This window comes from Dasypus novemcinctus, chromosome 2 (genome assembly GCF_030445035.2).
Source record: "Dasypus novemcinctus isolate mDasNov1 chromosome 2, mDasNov1.1.hap2, whole genome shotgun sequence".
Taxonomy (NCBI): Eukaryota; Metazoa; Chordata; class Mammalia; order Cingulata; family Dasypodidae; genus Dasypus; species Dasypus novemcinctus.
Window position 1 is genome coordinate 41753150 of NC_080674.1, and position 21405 is coordinate 41774554.

Sequence of the window (21405 nt, forward strand, 5' to 3'; positions counted from 1 at the left end):
GAGACCAAATTTGTGGGTCAAAAGCTGCGTCTGCCTTGGACTGTGTCCCTCTCCCTCCCCTTCCCTGGGGAGGTGGATCCCTAGGGGCCCCCTTTGTAGCCACTGGCCCCAAGGCCTGAGAATTCAAAAGCATCTATAAAGCATCTATAGGGTGGAGAGGGTGCCGGCAGCTGCAGCTGCAGTTTTTAACTCACAGTTTTGCTGTCACGGTTCTTTTTCTTCGCCCCTCTCTCTTCTGGGTGGTGTCCAGACTTCCCCTGGTGTCCTAAACCCTAGAAGATTATTTTCCAGGCCGTTTCTGTGTGTCCTCTAGCTATTTTTCTGGGAGAAAAGAGAGTCCTGTGTCATTCTAGTCCGCCATCTTCCCGGAAGTCATGGAGATAAAGTATTTTGGTAAATTGTATATCCCTAACATGGCCTCAACAGGATTAAGTCTTGTTTGTATTTTGTTTATTTATAATGTACCTTCTCCCAAAATGGACTTAAGGTGGTTTCCAATGAAAGACAAATTGGGGAGGGGAGGGAAGAGGAGGGGAGGTTCAAATGTCTTAAGTTAGGAAGGACGCTACTCAGCAGTAGTTTGGGCCACATTTCGGGGCAAGCAGAGCCAATATATTTTCTCTGGTGAACAGCTTTGAAATTACTTAAGTTATAAGTAAGTAGCAGGGTTCTCACACAGTTATTTTTTAATACTGGCCTTGAGTGTAAGCCAAGGACATAGTATCAAATCTTAGTTTTCACAGTTTCCTTCTCTATAAAAAGGGGTTATTAACAGTACCTACGTCACAGGGTTGTGGGGAGGACAAAATGAGTTAATTTCTATAAAATCACTGTATATCACTGTAATCACTATAAAATTAGCTCCTAGTGCTAAATCTGCTATTGTTTTCCTCAGTCAGAGCATGTATATGTATTTTTTCCTCCCCTGGTATATTTTTTCCTCCCCTGTCTCTTATTATTAACCACTTCAAATCTCACTTGGAAGAATGCATGGTATATATATTTGGCACAAAGTAAGCTTTCAGTAAATATTAATTGTCATTATTACCATGCTTGCTATTTCTACTACCCCTTTCCCCCCAAAAAATCTCTCAAAAGCAAATATATGGGCCTACGTTGGAGGTTGGGTGGTAATAGGTAGTTACAACACTGCTGTACTTAGAGGTAAAGTTTAGAGGATTATGAGGCATAAGTAGGCATCCCTGAGATCCCACAAAATAATCTTTGTTCCCTTTTATTCTCTTTTATTGTCTGCCTGTCATCTCCTGTCCTCTATGACTTCACTTAATTACTTGCTCTGATTTGAGGAACACTGAGGAAAGCCCTGTGCCCCAGTTAGACTAACACTTAGTTATCTCCCTGGTCTTGGAGACTTGTAACTGTCAAGAATCTCCAGTCTTCAAGAATCTTATATTTGTTCTACTCTCCTCACTCCATTAAAGCTAACACCCAGAGCCAGTAAGCTAAGGCTGGGGGCGTGGAGTAGCAGGAGTGCGGAGAGAGAGGCTGAAAGAAGGGATGGGCACCCTGCAGCCATCCAGGATGGAGGAATAAAATATGGATTAGAGTGGACTTATTGATATTCTACTATAGAACTGTTGTGACTAGTAATGGAAGAAACTGTGGCATTGATCTGGAGAAAGTAGCCAAGGTAGTTGCTGAGGGCAGGGAGAGGAAAGAAGAGATGTGATGTGGAGGCATTTTCGGGGCTTGGTAGTTGCCCTAAATGATATTGCAGGGACAGATGCTGGACATTATATATCCTGCCATAGCCCACAGAATGTACTGGGGGAGAGTGTTAACTGCAATGTAAACTATAAGCCATGTGGTACAGCAGAGCTCCAAAATGCACTCACCAAATGCAATGGATGTGCCACACTGACGAAAGAAGTTGTTGATGTGGGAGGAGTGGGGGTGTGTGTGGTGTGGCATACGTGGGAACCTCTTACGTTTTTTGATGTAACATTTTTCAGGATCTATTTATCTTCAAATAAATACAATTTTAAAAAGGGGGAGCAGGGATGGGACACCACTGGCACATCCTTTCTTTCTGGAGGGAGCCCACCCTGCTCCCTCGCCGGCCCCCCCATTTGATCCCAATGAACTCTCCTCTGAATGCAGCCTGCACAGCAAGTCCCTGCTCGTCCTCTCACGCAGTTATCTTTTTGTCTCTCCCCTGCCTCTCCCATTCTCTTCTGCAGATGTCTCCACCCACACCTCACTTCTGTCACCTGGTCTGCATCTCTATATCTTTTACTTCCTCCTTTTGCCCTACCGACCACTCTCTCCTGTAACCTGCTTTTCTCTTTCTTCTCCCTGTATTCTTTATCTGATGTCCAGAGTCATATATGGATGAAGCAAGACATTAAAATTGATGTTGCCTTATTTCTTACGGTCCAGCATAGACCCAGAATCCTGTGCTAATATTCTCAGTTGAGCTAATGGGTCCCACAAAAGAGCAATTTTCTCCATTCTCAGTGGTGATATTAAGTCCGTTATTTAATTTATTCCTACAGCTACTGCACTCAGTGTGTTGCCAGCGGCATCTTGTGCAGATGGAGGAAGAAGCCAAAAGATTAAGGGATTGAGCTGAGGTCAAGTGAGAGGTAGCAGAGCAGTTGGAAATAGGACCTAAATTCCTTAAACCCTTGAAAATAGTATTCTAACTAATGAACTTAATCCACAGCCCTCAGGATTCTATGCAAGACCCAAAATCTAAAACGATAAGAGAGTGAATTTTTGTTTCCAGCTTCTGATTGTTAAGAATTTTCAGCGGTTACACATTTGCCAACAGGTTTAATTTAAGATCTCCAAGACATTGGGTAGCTGAAAATACCAGGTCAGTTTAATAATTAATTTAAATAACAGAAATGTCTCGAGGGTTTCCAGGTACCTGATCTGTTGCACTGCCTGGGTCTCATATTGGGGAAAAAAGTGGCTACCGCTATGGCAGCTTTGGCTGACCGGGAAGCTTCTGTTGACAGTTTCCCCGCTGGAACTTAATGTAATACTACCCTCAGGGGACAGCTTGCAGCTCTGAAATTCTATGACTTGTCCAAGACGTCTTGGTTTTCTGGCGATTTTGTGTAATTACGGAAGCCACCTAGATAGCGATAACAGTGAGATTCAAACCAGACAGTCTGGCTCCACGGCTATGTACTGTGCTGTACTGTGTTCCACTGTCGGTGCTGGCTGCTGAAACTTTCCTTCCACTTCCAGTTTCAAGAGCTTCCCGGGGATCTTGTATACAACCTGCTATTGTAGGAGAGGCTTTGACAACGTTTGACTTTAACAGAGCACTGTGCCAAGGTTCTTCCCAACCCCCGGGACATGCTCTAAATAAATCTCTCTCATTCCTTAGTCTAATTTTCTCCTCCCCCCATCTTTACTGGGTAGAATCTAATCTTTATCTCCTACATTCCTGTTTCAGATTTTATTGCTCATTGAAATAGATGGCTTGCTGTTCCTTTGGGGGATAGGGGTTCTGCTTTATGATATTAGGATATGTCTCTGTAGGACTTGACTGGCCCCACCTTCCCAGCTTGGTCTACCCTGAGACCCCGTGATCAAATATTCATGCCACCATTGCCTCTGTGGGGTCACTGGTTCCTCCAAAGCCCCCGATAGCCAGGAGCATCCCCCTTAGAGAGTGTTCTTTTTGCTTATGACTTACAACGTCTTTAGCTTTCAAACAGATTAGTAAGAAGTTTGTTAAAATGATGTTCAGTCGTCGAACCCTGGATTTTAAATGCATTCGTCTATCTTTAGGAAATTTTTCTCTAGAGCAAAAGCATATCATTATTCCATTAATATAGTTTTCAACTGGACAGTTCCCAGTGAAGATTCCTTTCCTGCAGTGGCATCCAAACTAGGTTAGGCAAAAAGGGAGGAGTCAAGATCAGGGAAAAGCACAGTGGCTCCTCCCGGGCTATGTAGATTTGTGACGGGGCCAAGGTGAGCTGGGCAGGCAATACCTTCACATTTCTCAAAAGAGATGAGATGAGATGATGCGTATGAGGAAGCATGAGGTGAAATAAAAACGTACTTCAGGGGAGAGTGGGGGGTGGGGGGGGGTGGGGTTGAATGGGACCTCATATTTTTTGAATGTAATATTTTTTAAAAAAATGTATTAAATAAAAAAAATGAAAAAAAAACAACGTACTTCAGTCATTATTATGAAGTTTGTTAATTCAAAACGTACTTCAGTCATTATTATGAACTTTGTTAATTCAATAATCAAGAAATGTTTATTGAGCACCTTTTACATTGCAAGTGCCAAGGATACAGCAGTAATCCAGACCAACAAACCCTTAAGCTTGCAAAGCTTAAAGCCCTTTCAAAACATGGTCAGAATTTACTTTACCAGTTTGTGTTGAAAAAAAACTTTCAAATTCTTGTTTTCTCTTGTTCTGTTTTCCTTTCCTTTTTTTTTTTTTGTTGTTCCTATCCCAGCACTAGATGAAACTACATGAAGTTTTAGACCTAAATGCTTAAAACCTTGACATTTAATTTTTCAGAGACCCATAGTTAATTACAAGTCATACAAATTAAAAATGAATGTATAATATTCAGCCTAAAAGATGTAGGAAATATTTTCTCTTTGACTTTAAACTCCTTTCAGTGACTAAAAGTCCAAACAAAAGAGGCAGACATATCAATTGATTTAAAATAGTTTCTTCATTTTGGGTATTGTCTAATTGTTCTTCAAGGGAGAGGGAACCATGAAGAATTTTCTTTCCCCAGCCACTGCCACAGCAGTAAGTCTGCATAGTTTGTTTGCTCTTAGATTTTGTTTGTCTTGCCTCGAGGTTGATGGCTGTGGACTGATCAGGGTGGTGGCTGCTAAAGGGTGGCTGTGGCAATTTCTTAAAATAAGACGACGAAGAAGTTAGCCTCTTTAGTGGACTCTTGCTTTCACTTGAACCCTTAGAGGCCCCTGTAAGGTTATTAACTGGCCTAATTTCCATATTGTGTGTCGAGGAAGAGGGAGGCCTGAGGAGAAGGAGAGACGGGATCGGCCAGTCCATGGAGCAGTCAGAACACACCGCTATTTATCCATTAAGTTTACCTCCTTCTATGGGTGCGGTTCCTGGAGCCCCAAAACAGTTACAATAGCAACATCAAAGGCCACAGATCACTATAGCAGATACAGTAATAATGAAAAAGTTTGAAGTATTGCGAGAATTACCAAGATGCAACACAGAGACACGAGACGAGCACACGGTGTTGGAAAAATGGCTCTGATAGACTTAACTCCACTCAAGGTTGCCACAAACTTTGTAAACAATGCATTATCCACATAGCGCAATAAAGCAAAGCACAGTAAAACAAGGTCTGCCTGTGTATCCTATCCTATCACAGCATGTAATTAACATAATATATACAGTGTAGAGGACACTGCCGAACATTCACTCTCCCTCCTCTTAGTAACAATATCCTGATGGTCCTTTGGAGAGCCGCTCCCCTCCCCCTTCCTCAGCTCCTGAATTCTGGTGGGCCTGTCCCCTTCCCCTTGGTTTTAGAAATGTGCATATGACTAGTGGTGTGCTTATAAGTGTTTAAACAAGCAACTTTTCAGAGTAAAATAGCCTTGATTTGTAGTTTTTGTCCATTTCCATGGTGTAAATACTCCCACCACGACCAATTCCAAGCTATGGATGTGAAGTTACTGCACGCAGAATTAAGGAAGGATGTACACAGTCAGCTCCCGGGAGCCTCCGGCACACCCTTTCAGATAGAGATACGACCCCACCTGGGCCAATTCATCTGTTTATCCCTCTGTGCATATGGCAAGCCTGACCCGTTCCTTAGGCCTGATTCCTTAACTTTTGGGAGAACATAGTGGAAGAGATACTGCCTTTCTGCTGGCTTTGCTAGTGGGAAAGAACCTGAAACAAGTTCTGGTGAAGGTGTTTGCCACGTGGTCTATCTGGAAAGAGCCAGGCAAAAGGAGAACTACCGCAGGGGAGAGCAGAGTGGAGAGGTAGAGAGAGACCAAGTCCTGGTATCATCGTTTGCATCCCTGGATGCAGTCCAGCCTCAACCTCTGGTCTTTGCAATAACATGAGCCAATAAATCCCTTTTCCTTTGTTTGATTGTTGATTGTTCTTTTAGTAAACCTGTTTTGGGTTTTGTTCTACTGGAAGAATATGACCATGCTATTTTTCCCAAATAGTCCCTCATTGGACTAATATTCTCCAGTGTAACTTGTTAACTGCTGTTCTAGCTCATTCTCCACCATACACTCTGCAGGGTACTGACTAATCTGAGGGACTTCCACCTCTTGGTCTTTACATCATTTCAAAACCTGAATTGATAATTCTCTGCTAAACGTCTGATATGACTATTCTAAATGCTCTTCAGACTCAACATATCCAAAATTGACATTATGGTTTCTGCTGAGAATCCCCTTCTCTTATGTCCCTGATTTCCATTAACTCGTGCACTTGTTATGTACCAGACCAGGAATACAACAGCGAAGAAGACAAGTTCTTGACTTCATGGAGCACTCATTCGAGAGGGGGAAACTGACAATGAACACATAAACAAATGATATCATTCATACATGAACATACATAAACAGTAAGTGTATAGTAGAAGTTGTGACCTTACAAAACAAATATGCATATCATCATACAGGACTCCCACACATCTCCCCATCACCCATACCTTGCATTGTTGTGAAACATGTTATAAACTATGAAAGAGCATCATCAAAATAATACTAACTATAGTGCCTATCTTACATTTGGTGTATTTTTCCCCAATCCACCAGATGATTAACACCCTATATTATTATTAAATATTTGTTATAGTTCATTAGAGAACATTCTCATGTTTGTTCTGTTAACCAGTCCGTCTTCCACCACAGGTATCTCTATATTATACAGTCCCATGCTTTGCACAGTCCATTCAAAGTGTACACTCAGTGACTCTCATTTTCATCACAGAGTTGTGCTGTCATCCCCTCAGTCAATTTTAGAATAATTTCGTTACTCCAAAAGGAAATACCCCATACCCCTTTATATCCCTGTATTGTTGTCTCTTAGAATTGAAGTATCTTCTTTGCCATTGCTGCAAAAATTCTACAATATTACTGTTAACTATCGTCCATAAGTTATATTAGTTGTAATTTTCCTGTGTATCAGCATTTTCTTAACATTTTTTAAAATAAGAGAATTCTTATATTTATACTGTTAATCACAATCTTCATCCACTGAAATCATTGTTATACATTCCCTAAGTTACTCTCTAGCTTCCTTTTAATTGACATTTATATCCACAGATTCCCCTTTCAGATAAGAGGGTTTGTGCAGGGATCTCTCTGACCTGTGATGAAAGTACATATGAGGGTCAAGAAGAGAAGCAGGGAGACCATGGAGAGTTCTATTACTATGGCCCAACAGGCTTGGACCACCATCCATCTAGGTACCCTGGGTGAGCATCATCTCTGACTTTTCCTTCTTCACTTGCTGCATTTCTGCATTGATGCCAAACTGTGGGTTTTGTTTCTACAATGCATCTTTCAACCATTGGAAGCCGGTTGAGTTTCCCAGGATACAATCTCTAAGACAGAAAATAGTGTGGAGGATGTTTATTTGGGAGTGCTTGTGGCATAACCACTTTTGGAAGGGAAGGAAGGGAAACAGGATTGGGTTGAGAAAGAAATTCAACAGCAATGCCAGGAATTCTAAAACTCAGATGACCCTTCAGAGCTGTCCTAACCTGCAGTAAGAGGTAGAGGGCATTATCCCTCCCACAGTGATGAGTCATGGGATGTTAGCCACCCCAAGGAGAGAGCATGGCCTTGGGTGAAGAGGGTTGACAGCCAGGGACTCTCTGTGGCAGCAGCCCTAGCAACGTGGATAATAGGCCTTTATTCCTGCGGGCGGTAGGGTGGGGGCATCTGGGCACTGTATCATAGCATCCACCACCATTCCTGTTTTCATTCATCATAAAACTGCCCTGATTTAACTTCTCATTCCTCCTGCCTAGACTACAGCCCACTGTGCTATCTCCAGAATTAAATTCCAAAGTAAAAGTCAAGCCATTCCATATCGCCTACAGAATAACATCCAGTCTCCTTAGCTTAACATTCAGAATCTTCTAAGAGCCAAACATCCTTTCCCTACTGCAGGTCTTGCAATCCGGGCAGACCAGACTATTTGGCATACCCTAAAAACCCACCATTGCCTGATCCTGAAAGGCAATCCTCCCACATCTGTGTCTATCAAAATCCCACTCTACAAGGCTAGCTCAGATTCTCTGAATGTCCACAGAAACTCTAGCACAGTATTTGTTTCATCGTGCCTACAGTGAGTTGCTTCTTTGTAATCTTGGTCAGAGCAGCAGTGAGGTCCTCATCGTTTTATCCCCCTCAGTCCCCAACAACATTTAGCATGCTGAGCTCCCAATAAACATTGGTCAACATGGTCTGTTTCAGCTTTATCCGATGGCTAGATGATATCCTGAGATGGCATAGAGGAGAGTGGTTAAGAGAAGGCACTCTGGATCCATATTACCTTGGTATAAATTTGGCTCCACCATTTACTAGGTCCATAGCCCTGGGCAAATTAGTTAAATTTTTTATGCCTCAATTTACCCATCTGTAATGTGAGGCTAGTAATAGCTTCTACTTCATAGGGTTGTTATCAAGATTAAATGAATTAATATAAGTAGCACTCAGAACAGTGCCTGGCAATTAATAACACATAAGTGTTGGCTCATCATGACCACTGTAGAAGAGACTGCTGCTTGCACTAATATTCATAATCTTTTGTAGGAAAATCTATTCATAGAGCTCTTGTTTTCCTCTTATGAGTATTCCTTTAATGAGTGAGGAAGTTCATTCTTGCAAAACATTCCGGAATTCTGTGTTTTCCTGGGGCCCTTTCAATCTGGACTCAGACCTAGTTTTTTAATGAAATTATGTTCTGCTCCAATGTTGGAAGGAAAAAAAACAAGCACAAAGCATCACATTTGTAAGTCAATGAATTTACAGACACTTTTGAACAGAAAGGGACCTTGGAGATCATCTAGTCCAGAAGACAAGAAAACAAGGAGATTAAATGACTCTCCTAAATCACACAAACTTGTCCAGTTTATTAAAGGACAAAATTACGCCATATCATTACCCAAGCATTGCATAAAGATGCTATTTGTTTTCAGTATTCAGACAAAAGTAGATCTAACTTGCTAGATCTTGACCAAGCAAAATAAATTATTTCTAAGACTTATTGTTTCATTTAAAATTTCTTCTAAATTTGGCACAATTACTACTGGTCTCCTGAGGACAAACAGTTACCATAATTATTTAATAAGTTATCTATCCATTCATTTATTCAAAAGATATTTATGGAGTGTCTGTTATGTACTGAACTAAAACTTGGGAATTTTAAGTATGAATACGCTCTAGTGCTTTCTGACTGGCCCTCATCTGTGGCATCCGTATCCCTGCCGGGTAGTCCAATCTAAAGCAACTTCAGAACATGCTTTCAGGCTAGGAATTGATCTTCATCAGCCAAAGGCAAAATACTGTTAGTCAACAAGTCAGTGATCAGATTTAGAGCAAAGTTGCCATGCAATATCAGTGGCCATTCTCTGAGAGTATTTCTCTAAACTCAAACAAATAATATGTCCTGGTCTATTCTTTTTCTCTCTTTTCCCACTGATCAAGCTTCCATAAAAGCTAGAGTCAAAAACGATGGTATTACAGGTTCTAGTTCATAGCATCACACAGATGTTATTATGTTACTATGGAGGGTTACTAATTATTAGGGGGGAAAAATCCCTTAGTCAAATAAACTTAGGAAATTCTGGGTTAACATTAAGAAGGCTTATTTTAGTGTACCTCCTTTTCTGAAACTTTAATATGCTAATATGCATCATAAATCTCTGTGGGGTATAAAGTATTTGACCTAAGTCATACTAACTTGACTGCAGAATCCTTTGTTTACAGTGCATTGCCCTTGAATATTTCGAAACCCAAAGTTATTCAGTAAGTTTCCATAGCTCACCATCCATCAAATAGTGCTTTTTAATAACAATTTTTAAAAATTCTCCCTGCTATAATTTAGCCCAACTAAATGGTCTTATGGAAAAAAAATGACTTCAACCCTTCTGCATAAGGATCTTGTCTTTACCTGAAAATGACTGTTAAACCATGCCTCAGCATGTGTGGTACCATATACTTGTTCAGAGCTCGTGACTGACAACTCTAACTAAAGGCACCCTTTCCATGTGGGTCTAAAAGAGCTTCAGAATCCTTCTCTGCACCATGGTTTTCGGAAGCAGTTTCTAATGCATGAAATTTGGCCTGGCAGATTGAAATGAATTTGCCATGATTGTTGACCCTTTTCAAGGCACGTACCATGTGCTAGTCATTTTGCAAGGGCTTTTATTTAGCATGTTATTTCATCTCCATTTTAATTGCCATCACACTGGCCTAAGTCACCCGCATTTCTCACCTAGCCTATCTTGATCACCTCTAACCAACCCTATCCCTTCCCTCTGCATTAAGAAAACAATCCCAAATACTTATATCGTCCACAAGGCCCTGCCCACCTCTCTGACCTCTGCTCTTACCATTCTCCTGTGCTCTGGCCACACTGATCCACTGCCCAGTTTGCAGTTTTGGAAGCTCAGCCTTAGTTTCCTGGATAGGAATGAAACCCTAGAGAATCGGGTCATACTAATCAACTTGCAAGAGGTTTATGTACAATGCTGACTTATTTTCTTAAAATGAGAAATGGAGTAATCAACTCAACCAGATGTTGCCGTTGGTTTGGTTGTGATCTCTTTATGGAGACTACAGAGAGTGGTCATTGAGAGCTGGTGGGCTTGGAATCAGACTGCTTGAGTGTTAATCCTGTCTCTGTGCTTAATAACTGGGTGTTCTCAGGCAAGTATATCCATGTGCCTTTCGGGGTCTATTTCCCCGCCAGTAAAATGGAGATAATAATAAAACCTACCTGGTCAGGGTGTTGCAATGAGGATTAAATGACAGAATGCACCTGTTACATTCTGCTTAGAATAGAAGTTGATGCATAGGAAGCAGTCAACAAATATTAGCTAATGTTCCTAGAATGGAACTCTACTTATGGACTTAAGTGACTATCAGAGCAAAGGGAATTAAATGATCCTAAACAGAATTTTATTTTGTAAGTTGCATTAACCTGGTAAGTTGCTATTTATGTATTCATCCCCTTAATAGTTATTCACACTGAAATAATTTAAAACATTACCATGTTCACCTGTTAGCCCCTCATATAATGTAAATGAATTCATGGGTGTTATTGAAATGCAAATTCACACATCAAGCTATATGTTTGCACTTGCCTGATTTTGTCACCACCCTCACTCCATTCCCCAGCACTCTCCTCACCTCCAGTTTAAAATGCTTAAAAGGGGAAGCGGACTTGGCCCAATGGATAGGGCGTTCACCTACCACATGGGAGGTCCAAGGTTCAAACCTCCTTGACCCATGTGGAGCTGGCCCATGCACAGTGCTGATGCACACAAGGAGTGCCGTGCCACGCTGGGGTGTCCCCTGCTTAGGGGAGCCCCACACACAAGGAGTGCACCCCAGAAGGAGAGCCGCCCAGCGCGAAAGAAAAGTGCAGCCTGCCCAAGAATGGCGCTGCACACACTGAGAGCTGACACAAGATGATGCAACAAAAAGAAACACAGATTCCCAGTGCTGCTGATAAGGATAGAAACGATCACAGAAGAACACATAGCAAATGGACACAGAGAGCAGACAACTGGGGGGGTGGGGGGGGAAGGGGAGAGAAATAAATTAAAAAAATAAATCTTAAATAAAATAAAATAAAATGCTTAAAAGTCAACTAAGTCCCATATGAGTTGCTGAAGGCAGGGAGAGGGAAAAAGAGGTGTGATGTGGGGGCATTTTTGGGACTTGGCGTTGTCCTGAATGATATTGCAGGGACAGATGCAGGACATTATATATCCTGTCATAACCTACCAAATGGACTGAACCGAATGGACTGAATGGACAGAGTATAAACTACAACATAAACTATAATCCATGCTGTGTAGCAGTGCTCCAAAATGTACTCATGAAATGCAATGAATGTACCACACTAATGAAAGAAGTTGTAGATGTGGGAAGAGTGGGGGTTGTGGTGAGTGTGGCATATGGGAGCCTCTTATATTTTTTAATGTAACATTTTGTGTGATCTATGTATCTTAAAAAAAAAAGTCAATTAAGGTGAAGTCCATCATTTAGAGACCCTGGCTGGGCCTCCCATCTCTCCCCTTTGCACTCTCTGTTTCAACTGCACTAACTGCTTTCTTTTCCTCATTGCACAGGCCAAGATTTTTCTCTCCTTGGGCTTCTCTTGTGCTCCTCCACCTGCCTGGAATTTGTCACTTTCAGCTCTTGGCGTGGCTCACATCTCCTCTGAGGAGCCTCTCCTGACTCCTTGGATTAGGTTAGAGTCCCTGAAAACACTTCTGTGCAGTACTTACCACACTATAATTAAATTATTTACTGTGTTCCTTCCTGGGGAGATGTCTGAGGACAAGGAGCCTTCTTTTTGTTTCACCACTGAACCCCCAGAACACTGCAACAGTTAGGTATTCCACCAATATTTGTTAAATGAGTGAATTGTTTTCTGCAATGCAGAACCAAGATTTTGCGCTGTCAAGAGACTCATCCAGGTCACGCAGTCACATTGGGCAATGCAGGATTCAAAATTCAGGTCTTTCTGACTTCTAACCATGCACTTTGCTACATGCTCTGCTGCCCCCTGATTTCTATGAGCTGTTTGCCTGTCTATGCACTGAGTCCTCCTTGACACGAACTGTGCTGCACTCTACTTAGCTTCCTCATGGTCCTTCATGCTTTTATCCTGAGCTCCGGACTTTTTCTCTCATCCTTGAGCCTATCCAAACCTTCCCTATTGTAAGTATCTGAATAGTTTTAGTGCTAGTTTCAGTTTACCAGGCTGTTATGACAAATATCACACAATGGGTTGGCTTAAACATCAGGAATTTGTTGGCTCATGGTTCTGAGGCTGCAGGAAGTCCAAAATCAAGATATCGGCAAGGCTTGCTTTCCCCAGGCTAGAATTCTAGTGCTGGACACTAGTACTAGCTTCTTCCAGCAGGGAAGCTGGAATCCCTGCTTCCTGACACTTGGCGAGGGGCTCTCCTTTTTCTTCGAGGTTCCCACTGACTTGGCTTCTAGCTCCTCCCTGTGGCTTTCTCTCACTCTGGCTTCTGGTTTCTTTCTCTTTATTACGCCTCCAGTAACCTAAATTAAGACCCAACCTCATTCAGTTGGGCCACACCCTAATTAAAAATAACATCTTCAAGGGATCCAATTTACAATGGATTCACACCCACAGGAATGTAGATTAAAAGTAAAATCATGTCTAAATTAGGGTACATAATTTAATCCACCACATGCACTAGCTATAGTATACTACATTTCATCTTATTAAAATTTCAGGAAGTGGGTGTGGCTCAAGCAGTTGAGTGCCTGCTTCCTACTTGGGAGGTCCCAGGTTAGGTTCCCGGTGACTTCCGGAAAAAAACAACAACAAGTAAAGCAAACATAAAAACAACAACTCAGGGAAGCCAGTGTGGCTCAGGGGTTGAGTGTCGGCTTCACACATACAAGGTCCCAGATTCAATCCCCAGCTCCTGGTACCTCAAAAAAACAAAACAAAAAAACAAAAGCAACTTCATTTCTCTCCTATGACCCAGCAGCTCTGCTCCTATTTACATACCCATCAGAAATGTGTACCTGCACTCACCAAAAGGCATGCACTAAAATTTTCATAACAGCACTGTTTATAATAACCCAAAACTGGAAACTACGCAAATGCACATACAAGTAGAATGAATAAATGGCCTCATATTCACATAATGGCATATTGTATAACATTGAGAATAGTCTACAACTTGATACAGTATGGATGAATCTCACGTACATAATATTAAAGGAAATAAGTCAAGTGGTGCTGTATGATTCCATTTGTAAAAAGTTCAAAAACTGGCAAAACTGATTTATGGTGTTAAAAGTTGAGATTGTATCTGTTCTTGGGAAATTAGTAAATGGAAGGGGAAGATAGGGGCTTTCAGTTTCTCAGTAATAATGTTTGGTTCCTTGATTTGGGTGGTAGTTACATAAAAGTGTTAGTGAGAATCCATCAATATGTACATTAAGGATATATACACTTTTCTTTACGTATATTATACTTTAATAAAAAGTTTTAAAATAATAAATTTTGACAACTTCAATTTACAGAGACAGGCTTAAAATTGAATCCCACTGTCTGGTGTGCTGGTCCCCTTATTTGCCAAGATGGGAGCTTTCTAGGCATGGAAAGAGCCCATTCTGAATGGTGTGAAGTCTCTATTGCGATGAATATAAGGAACACAGAACTGCCTGTCATAGATCGTCAGGGGGAAATCGATCTACTAGTAGCTGTGCTCAGCAAATGAAGTTTTAAATGTGGTGTGGTCTTGGACGTAAACATATTCACATAGTCTATTGATCCAGATAACACGCCGGATTCTCTGTCTCTTGCATCTCATCTCCTCTTTCAGCAGGACCTAGTGAGCCCCACCCATGGGGCTTAAAGCCTCAACCTTGCTCCAGGTTCTGGAATCCTGTCCTCTCCCTGGTATGTTCTTCCTCAAGATATATACATGTGGCTCACTCTCTCACCTTCTTCAAAGATTTGCCCAAATATCACTTTCTTATTGAGGTTTGCTCTGGCCACCCTATTTAAAAGTTTATTTCTCAATACTTCCTACCTCTTGATCTTGATTTTTTCTCTGGAGCACATATTAACCTCAAAAGTACTATAATATCTGTTTGTTTGTTGTCTGTCTCCCATATGAAAACGGGGACAAGGATTTTATTTTCTTCATGGCTCTGTCCCCAGTGCCCAATGGTATGGTAGGTGCTGAATAAAAATATGTCGAATGAATGAATAAATGATCTCTACAGCCCAGTCCAGTGTCCAACATGTATGTAGGAGGCAATCAAAGAGTATCAGTTTCCTTTCCCCACTCTTCTGTGACTAAGCCAATTGCTTCAGGATTTAATCACTGTGCTTCTTCTGTCTCACTGCATGCCTTTTAGCCCCCACTTCCAAAGAATTAGGGCTCCATCCCTTTACCCCAAGTGGTACCATGACTTTGGTTGACCATCACTCTTGATTCTGACAACCTCACTCCTTCCCACTATTCCATGGTCATTCTTGGCCTACCTGCCAGGGCATTCACTTGCCCATGCCTTACCTAACCTTCCTAGTGCAGATCGCCTGTCTGGACTGCCACCTCTGATACTCCAGGTGCTGTGACCCTCTGTCACCACTCCGCCCTTCCCCCACTGGACTTGCATATGACCCTCATTCCTCCCCTCCTGACAATGACATCCCCACTCCACCACTTTCCCAGAAGCAGAGATGGGTCTGATCTCATGTTTTAACATGACTTACTTACCCACATCCCCAACTACACAACTTCTGTCAAAACCTTGGAAAAGTCAAGTGCAATCACATCTCCCTTTTCTCTGTTCATCTACAAAGAAACCTGAAGTTGGGGCAGGACTACCTTCCCATGAAAGGCTTGCCTGAATTTTCTTGCTTCCACTTGACTGTAATGTGAGCCAGCACTTGGAGTCATAGAAACACAACACCGTTCAATAAGCAAACAACTGGAAATGCCAAGAGTCAACATGCGGCGAGAGCCTCCAATGAAAGAAGGCTTGGAGTCTGGGTTGGTCATCATTATTACTGCGATAAAGTGGTATTAGACAGTTTCTCTGGCAGGCATCACAATAGTATCATCAGAGACTTATCTGGATACAGTAGTTAGTTGCCTGTGATAAGAAAGGATCAAATAACCAAACGTACAAACTTTCTACCTCAGATTTGTTTATATGCTGGAATGGGGAGGTGCTCTGGGCAAAATCCAGTTACACACCAAGCACACACTTGTAAAAATTGGTTATGCAACCCTCTGGCATCTAAATTTTTTAACCAGAAATAGGTCTCTGGGTACAATCCAAACTGCTCGCATAAACAAAAACAATTGATTGAACCCTAATGCATTTGTCTGAGATAAAATGGAGGCTCATCTATCAAACTGTCAGTGGAATCCATGATTTAAACTGCCACCGAAGACACTGATATTTGAAGTTAAAAGAATTCATGGACAATTCAAGGTATTCAAAGATACCAGCTGAAAAGACTATTATGAGTTGGTTTCTGGACATCTAGCCAACTCATTCTCATGCTGGCTCTTTCCATTTTGACCTCTAACAGTTATTCTACAAGTTACCAAGGGAAGGGTCTGGCGCAGATAAGCCGTCCTTGCCCTTGACCTTTTCTGTTGCTGAGTGCTATGAGGGATGGCAGCCATTTATCACCCTCACAATGGCCATTAGACTGGGATTGGTTTGGGGCAAGGGGTTGGGGTCAAAAGAATATAGCTTTCTAGTTGGTCCTATAATGTATTCCACAATGGTCTGAAAATCATAAATATACTTGTTACCATATCAGCCCTGCCTAGGAGCAAATGTCAAGTGAGAGAAGGCAGAAATTGCTCAATCTGTATGATCATACAAGCCGTAAATGTGTTAAATGTAGGTGGGCTAAACATTGGAGCTGTTTCTCTGCATAATCAGATGTTGAAATTTTGAGTGTCAAAAGTATCGACAACAGCTGGAGAGTTTAATCATCCTCCTAAATAAATTTCATTTTATTAGTTGGGCTCCACTCCACATTTTGAACATGAGCAAATAAAAGTAGCTGTCATGTTTTGAGAAAAATTTAAAAAGAAGTCATGTTCTAAAATAATCCCATCTTTGGAATTTCCCAAGTTTCTAGTAAAATACCCAAATATCTAGATCTTGGCAAAATTTCACGCTGTGTCAGGGATGACTCTGCAGTGCTTCAGTGAATGGTGGCATAATGCAAAACATGTTTATCCTGTACTGCACAATATTAATGAACATCAGACACTTGCTGTGTATAAGGCAGCATGCTAATGCAACATACAAAAAGTAGTAGATAGGGAGTCTTTATGCCAGAGGGAGCAAACAGGGCAAGCTGCTTATCTCTGTGATATTTTGAGAATTCTTTGTAGCAATTGGCTTTGATTCTGGCCTTTAATAATTGGCTTAAAGAAATAAGAGGTTGCCAGAAGTTTTCTCCTTATCCTTTACACATCTACAGAAAGCCTGGCTTCCACACGCTCTAAATAACTATGAATTCAAATCAAGGTTGATAAGCATGTAGGTTCAGCCCACCTGGTGTAAAGATTTTGTTAGGAGACAAACTTGAAGTTGAAAACACAGGTTTCCTATGTCATCAATTAGACATAACTGAAATCCTCTCTGACAGTTTCCCAAAAACGAATAGACATCTTTTGAGAGTTCCAAAGATTCTGGAATAACATTACTTGCTTTACTCATTTTAGAGAAAATCCCCTTTGGAAAAATTAAATCCAGCATGTGAGCTCCCTTCCCAGTTAGAGTGTAGATACAAAGTAAAAAAATCCTTATCACATTGAATTTTCCCTCTCCAGGCCCCATTACCCTCTTTCTGTTGGGAACAGTGCCCTAATTTTTCTTTGGAGAATATTTGTGATTCAGGTGGCTCTAACCTCCTCCTTGTCTCCAGAGACGGGAACGTGGCCCACCTTGGCCAAACAGAGCATCTCTGGCCACAGTGATTAGGTGCAAGAGTGGGTGTGACCCAAGCCAGACCAAAATGAAATCCAGATTGGGAACTTTTACAGAAATTGCTGGGAAAGACGCACTCTATCCAGTGAGGTCACTAAATTGATGATGGCTGTTTCCTTCCTCCATGACACTAGCATGGGGGAAAGCAGAGCTGAAAGATGGAAAGAAATCAGTTTTTGAAGCCATCTTTTAAGCATTTAAATTCAGCTCTAAGTGAAGCCCTGATTTCAGTGGGTACCCTGCACTATGCCTACCCTATGGTCATCCTCTACCCACCTGCCAGGACATCCACCTGCTTGCACCTTGCCAAGCATCCCTGGTACAAATCATCTGCCTAGACAGGCCCTTTTCCTGACCTCAGACTCTCCAAATAGACCTTGCCTGCCTGGTCTTCCTCGCATTCCATTCCGCACAGCAACCTTGTCCCGCCCCTCTTTCCCACAGTATACCCACTCCCCAGTACCTTTTCATAGGTACGTCTGGTCTCCAGTTCTAACGTGCCCTGCCTACTCCACCAGTTCCTACACTTCATTTTCTTAATACCATGGGCATGTTAGTTCTATGATCAATTTTGGTTTATATTAGGCCATTTGAGTTAGGTTTCTGTCACTTGCAACCGAAATAGCCCTTGGTCTTCATCGGTATAATCTTTAGAGCAGATTGAATTTTTCAAAGAGCCAAGAATCACACAGAGCCAGTTTTATTATTATTTTTTAAATAGTACAGGCATCCAAGCAACAAAACACCATTTAATGCTTAAAATGAGGAGTGACTAAAACGTAATGTAACTGGTTTCATAAATGCCTCTAGCAATTCAAAAGAGGAGCTGCCCATGATGTCTCCTTAAATTGAAATGATATTTATTTAAATGCATGTTATCACGTAACTGTTAATAATCCAGTTAGCACCCTTTCCGAGGGTGAGACTGACAGACCACCTGCATTAGTAAGACCTGGGCAGGCTCGTTTAAAATTCAGATTTCTTGGACCCATCTCACGTCCCTTGAATCAGACTCTGGGATTTGGACCCTGTAATGTTCAGTTTTGATAACTTGTGATTTCTAGGCACATTAGAGTTTGGACACCATTGTTTTGTCCCCTTTCATACATTTTTTTTTTTCAGTTCACCCTCAAGTGTTACTGTTCTAAATTAAGTAATAATTTTAAGAACATTTTACTATTCATAAGATCGAGACTAAATGAGTGCACCTGTAAAGAGCAATAAAGGTTCAAGAATTTTTAGGATGTATTAGTCAGCTTAGGCTAACTTAGCTGTGGTGACAAGTGACCCAAAATATTAATGAATTACAACTTCAAAGATATATTTCTTATGCATTTACATGTCCATCAGAGGACACTCCAGGACTCCAGGCCTTTGGAGCTATCTCTGCCTGGGACATTACTAGTCTGGTAGCAGAGGGTGTGAAAAGAATAGGTGGACCACATGCTAGCTCTTAAACTGTGTGCTTAGAAGTCACACTATTACTTGGAGACACATTTCAAAGTAGGTTACATGACCACTCCTGTGTTTGGTGGAGAGAAGAAGAATAGTCCTTTTATAGAAAAAGGATATCACAGGGAGGGGCAGGCACCTCAGAGAGGGGCAGCAAACATTTTCAACAGAAATGTAATCTACGACATAGGACATTTGATAAAGTAGGTCAAGTGTCCTTGAAAAATAAGGGGGGACTCAATGGTTAGATAAGTTTGGGAACTGCTACATACTATGTGGATATCTGGAGCTAAACAATGTAAGCCAGCATATTAGAGGGTCTAAGAAGTCCTGTGATAGAAATAAAAGTAACATAGTTAACCCCATGTTTCCCAAGTTTTGTTTCCATGGAACTTTAAAAAACAAACAAACCACGTGATTGTATCTCCACAATTTGAGATGCATTGGCCAAGGAAGTCATTCATCATATAGGTAAAGTAATATTTTCTTCTATTACAAAGCATGCATATAGGACATTCCAACTAGAATATTTTGCACAATAAATTATGTGTGATTTCAAGCCATTACATATGTAAAAACAAGTTCTGTTATTCTACTACGTTATCAAAAAACCTGGGGAAGTCTATGCAAATATCTTTGATACTACTCTAAGTAATTATAGGCTGTTGAAATTTAATAGTGTTACTGGAGAGCACCTAAGAAGTGGATCTAATAAGCCGGTTGTTCCAGGTATGGGAGTGTTCCAGAAGAGATTTAACTTTTAATTCTTTCTCATTACCATGTCTGGAATTACCCAATTCCTGTAAATTGAAGCAATGCATACTTTTTTTCCTACCATTTATGGGAACCAGCTATTTTTAAAAGTTCAAAAGCAGTTTTGTAATCATAAATAAGCATAAAAGTTCTCTACTCTATGAAAGTCATGATTGGGAAAGCTAGTTTTTTTAACTTTTTTCCCTACCTCTACCCAACTCTTCCCTTGCCCCTCAACTGTGGTATTTTGATGTACAATTTTCAAACCGCTATTTAAGTAGAGCTGCTCTCTATGAGGATCTTTCTTGTTTCCCAAAGTCATTGTGGCTGGAATGTGTCACACACAGAGCAAGGTCACCCCCTGATTCTTCCAGTTCTAAGTCAACCTACCCAGATCTGTCTCTACCCCACATTGCTCCTGAATTCAGTTTTATATTCTAATTGCTAACAGGTTATTTCCACATCTGCCTCAGAATTAACGTATCCCCAGCAAAACTCTTCATTCTCCTCCCCAAACCTGTTCTTCTTGTATTCCTGTTTCTGTTCATTGTTTCACCACCTGTGGCAGTTTGTTATAGTTATGAATTCCAAAAATAGATATTGGATTATGTTTGTAATTTGGTCTGTACCTGGGCGTGATTAAGTTATGACTAAGGCTTTGATTGGGCACGTCATAAGGGTGGATCATCACCCTTAGTGGGTGGGGACTCACCATAAAAGGCATGGCAAAGGACACAGTCGAGGGTTTTTGATGTTGGAGTTTTGATGTTGGAGTTTGATGCTGAAGCCTTAAGCTGGAGACCCAGGAAGTAAGCACACAGAAGAAGTAGAAGCAAGGCCCAGGAAGGAAGGAGCCCAGGAAGCCTGAACCCTTGAAGACGTCAGCAGCCATCTTGCTCCAATACATGAAAATAGACTTTGGTGAGGGAAGTAACTTACACTTTATGGCCTGGTATCTGTAAGCTCCTACCCCAAATAAACACCCTTTATAAAAACGAACCAATTTCTGTCTGACTAATATACCACCTATGAAACCAACTAAGCCCAAAACAAAAACAAAAACAAAAACAGAGCATTATCTTTCGTTCCTCCGTTTCTTTTACCCATAATCCCCAACCCATGACTATATTCAGCCCATGCAACTTCAGAAATATAGACTTGAGAACATCTTCTCTATCTCCATGCATGACCTTAGTTCAAATGTTGATGATCATTTCCAGGCTTCTGAAAGTGTGGTGTTGTGGTAAAGAGTATGGACTCTGGCACCAGACTGATGCTACCACTTTCTATAGAGTGATCTATCCAGTTTATTTACCCTCTCTGTGCCTCAGTTTCATCATCTGTAGCATAAGGATTATTACAGTACCTTTGGTGGTTTGAAACTATACGTACCCCAGAAAATCATGTTCTTAAAACTAATCTATTTCTGTTGGTGTAGACCCATTGTAAGTAGGATCTTTGATTGTGAAGGTCGT

The 21405-nt window shown here is 41.2% G+C and overlaps 1 protein-coding gene across 6 annotated transcripts in view; it reads right to left on the minus strand.

Moving 5' to 3' along the window:
• Nucleotides 1–21405, minus strand: part of LIFR (LIF receptor subunit alpha) — a 120504-nt gene that overhangs the window by 94997 nt on the left and 4102 nt on the right. For 5 of the 6 annotated variants that reach the window (XM_058308056.2, XM_058308062.2, XM_058308051.2 and 2 more), the window contains exon 2: nucleotides 195–321. The exons of the other annotated variant lie outside the window; for it this stretch is intronic. The gene's annotated coding sequence lies outside the window, so the exon portion shown is untranslated. The remainder of the gene's footprint in view (nucleotides 1–194; nucleotides 322–21405) is intronic. 6 annotated transcript variants of the gene reach the window in all.